This window comes from Pseudochaenichthys georgianus, chromosome 5 (assembly GCF_902827115.2).
Source record: "Pseudochaenichthys georgianus chromosome 5, fPseGeo1.2, whole genome shotgun sequence".
Classification (NCBI taxonomy): Eukaryota; Metazoa; Chordata; class Actinopteri; order Perciformes; family Channichthyidae; genus Pseudochaenichthys; species Pseudochaenichthys georgianus.
In genome coordinates this window covers 42016383-42019770 of record NC_047507.1, presented here as the reverse complement: position 1 = coordinate 42019770, position 3388 = coordinate 42016383, and the positions used below count along the sequence as shown (strand labels likewise).

The 3388-nt window shown below is 41.9% G+C and overlaps 1 long non-coding RNA gene across 1 annotated transcript; it reads right to left on the bottom strand.

Annotated features, from left to right (window-relative positions):
• Positions 1 to 1715: 1715 nt before the first annotated feature.
• On the bottom strand, positions 1716 to 2537 carry LOC117446420 (uncharacterized). The gene is made up of 3 exons (XR_004552134.2): positions 2336 to 2537; positions 2053 to 2173; positions 1716 to 1873 (listed from the first exon to the last, which is right to left on the bottom strand). It is a non-coding gene; the product is annotated as an uncharacterized lncRNA (long non-coding RNA).
• Between the last annotated feature and the right edge of the window lie 851 nt (positions 2538 to 3388).

Below are 3388 nucleotides of genomic sequence, written 5' to 3'. Positions count from 1 at the left end.
TTTCTGCCGGAGAGAGGGGAGTTTGTCCCAAAGGTTGCATGGTTTAATCTATACCAAATAATTAAAAAAATGTCCCCAAGTAATGTGTTTCATATCCTGAACTTATAAAGTAACAAGTAAATAACTCTGTAAAGTTGAGTAAAAAGTACAAAATGTGCTTCCAAAATGTAGTGCATTACAAGAATAAAGTAGTATAAAATGGAAGTACCTCAAATGTGTACTTAATTAAGTACTTTGGTAAATGTACTTAAATACTTTCCACCATTGTCTAATGGACCTTTAACAGTGTTAACAGTTGAGTGAACAGATGCCTCTCATGGAGGATATGACAGGGTCCAGTTAGAGCTCTGTGAATGAGCCGAGTCCAGTGGGACCAGCAGGACTTCGCCTGTGGCATTCAGAGTTGTCATCGTCTTCACAAGAAATGAGTTGATTAACGTTGGAATGCTTGTGTTGGTCACATAGCCGTGGGAACATGTTTCAAATGGTGGGTGCTGTGGGGATGACACCAGGGCCGGTTCTGACCAATTTGCTGCCCTATATGCAAGATTTTAGCTGGCAATGAAAAACCTACTTTCCCCCCCGAACTAGGCCGATAGGGGGGGGGAGATTTGGTTTCACACCAAAAAGATCTGGACTAAAGAGTTCGGGGGGACTAAGTACCGGGGACAAGTACCGCCTAAGTACTTGGTCTGAACTCTTTAGTCCCGTAACTCTCCTAGTAGATCGCTTTCTCTCCGGAATAAGTCCCTGAGGGAGGATTAAGCAAATGAAGCCTCTGACATCACTTCTTCTTCTTTGGGTTTACTGGCAGGCCGCAAACAACTTCACGGCATATACTGCCACCCGCTGTACATGAGGCGTCTGTTCATCTTCCTCAGACATGATGGAGTTGACTGAAGGTTTTTGTGCTCATGTTATACAGCTTGATAACGAGTAAATCGCCAGAACGCCGACACCTCCTCATCACTCCACCGCTCCCATGTTTTCTTTTGTGTTGCCATAAGTTAGTCTCTCTCTGTTGGTGCGCTGGGCTAATGCGAGCAAATAAAATGGCGGCTTCACAACACTTTTCGGAATTTTACGGGGCGTGGTTTGCAATTCGCCCAGCCAATCAGAAATTGTTAGCGTGGCCGTGGCCGACACAAAATGAGGAACCATTTCCTCCCCAGGAAAGTACTACCTCGCAGGCAGGGACTATCTTGGGGTGAAAAGGTTCGCGCGAACTAGGCCCAGATCCTTTTTTGTGTGAAACTAAATCTCCCCCCTATCAGCCTCGTTTGGGTGGGAAAGTACTCCGGTGTGCAAGCGCTAAATGAGGACTTTCTTGTTCCAACACATTACATTTTTTTTAGCTGACTTCTATCCAAAACCACTTACTGCTAATAAACCATGGAGATACAAATCCAGTGATTCAACAATCCTGCATTTTCTGTCGCATATAGTTGAGATTTGACTGCTAAAAACTTGAAGGTAAAAACTTTGTCCATTTTGTCCTGAAATCATAGAGATTGAAAATATCGAGGCAGACATGAGTTTCATATCCACATACCTTAGGAACAGTGGAGAGGTGGAATCATGTGACACTGTAACGAAGGTAACTTCGTTACTATGGACTGACGGCTTTGGGGGCCTTGTAATATTGCACATGTGGGTTTGCACTTTATATAACGACTTCCTTTTGCACAGTAATAATGTCACTCAGCACTTTAGTGAACAGTTTGCACTTTATTAGCATGATTTGCACAGTACAGTTTGACATGGCCTATTTCCACATTTTTATATAATCTATACTATTTATTGAGTTGTTAAATGATTAAACCGTATTATTTGGAATGTCGTCTGGCAGATGCTGGTCGGTCCTCGGCTCCACCTGAAAAGAGAGGGGAGTTATAGCGAGAGCGCCAAGAGTGTTTATGATTGTGTAAGATTGACAGCGGATGAGATTAGTCATTGTGTGCAGATGTCCTGTTTTAGCGTGTATATGTCATGACATTAAGTTGCATTCATTGTAGAAGTGAACACTGTGTAAAGGTTACGTCCATCGCTTACCCATGCTGTTTCGTCCTGTGTCCGCTCCAGTGTGTTTGGCCAAAAGGTCCTCGGGGGAAAACAAACACTGACCAAAGAAGGTTCTGGGACGAACCAAGTGGCGGGATGGGCGTAGGGGTTTCTGTTGTAGTTGGGAATGTATTTCTATATATTATGGTCAGTTATAATGTGGGTTTTGGGGTTAAATTAACAGCTGGATATAAACCACTGATCATGCATGCACAGAATATTATAGATTATCGTTATACCAATTATGATGACATGTGTATTTATAATGGCTCACCTATGAATGGTTTCTCCCAATAAGATCCTCTGAAGTCAGGCTGAAGTCGAATAGTCCATTTAGCTTAGGAACCTTCCTAAAGGAGTGAAATGACCCGGAAGTCCCTCAGTGGCAGCCATGATAAGTGCCGTTCGAATTCTCTAGAATGATGAGAATGATAGGAAAGGAGGTTTCAAACTTCCTTTATAACCTCCTTTAGCTTAGGAACCACTGGACCTCCCTAACCGACAGGAGAAGCGAAAATGCTGCCCCACAATGCCTTGCAGCCGCAGCATTTGCCGTCACACAACAGTCGGCCGTTCACGGAAACAACCGATTATGACGGAGAAATGATATGATATATGATATGAAGCGACCTTGGGTTTCCTGAAAGGCGCTATAAAAATATTATATATTATTATTATTATTATATCATGAAAGTTACGGTGCTTATTAAGCATTTTAAAACATAGGTGGTAAGTTGCCAACGTGCTTTGTTTTGAACGTTCATCAGTATTATAATCAAAAAGAGAAATATGAATGTTAGTTTTTACTGAAATTATCAAATAAAGTCAACATTTCACAGAGTTTACTGAGCTGTGTGGGGTTTGTTCAACTTTTAAAAGATGTTTGAATGGTGATATTCACAGTGATAGATGTTAAGGACTAACGTTTATAATAAATACATTTGTATTGATTTTAAGATCTTTAGTTCATACAATCATACGTATTGGGATCATTGGTATTAATGTGGACCGGAGGGAGAGGGTGACGAGCATAAGTTTCACTTTCCTTTTTTATTTCAATTCCAACTTTGGTCATGAAGAATATGTTTCTCTGTTGTCCACGTTCATAAAGCAAAGCAGCAGCATCAGAGCACGGTGCAGAGTCTCTAGATGACTTTACAGTAGTCCCTCGTTCTTATTGAACATCCATGTTGTAGTCCGCTGTATAGAAAACTGTGGTTTCCATAGTTTCCCCACAGCAGCAGACGCACATTCATGACGTCCGCTGGCGCATCATAAACACGTCGGATAGTGAAAGTGCAGTCGAATTCTCTAAAGCACCGCAGTC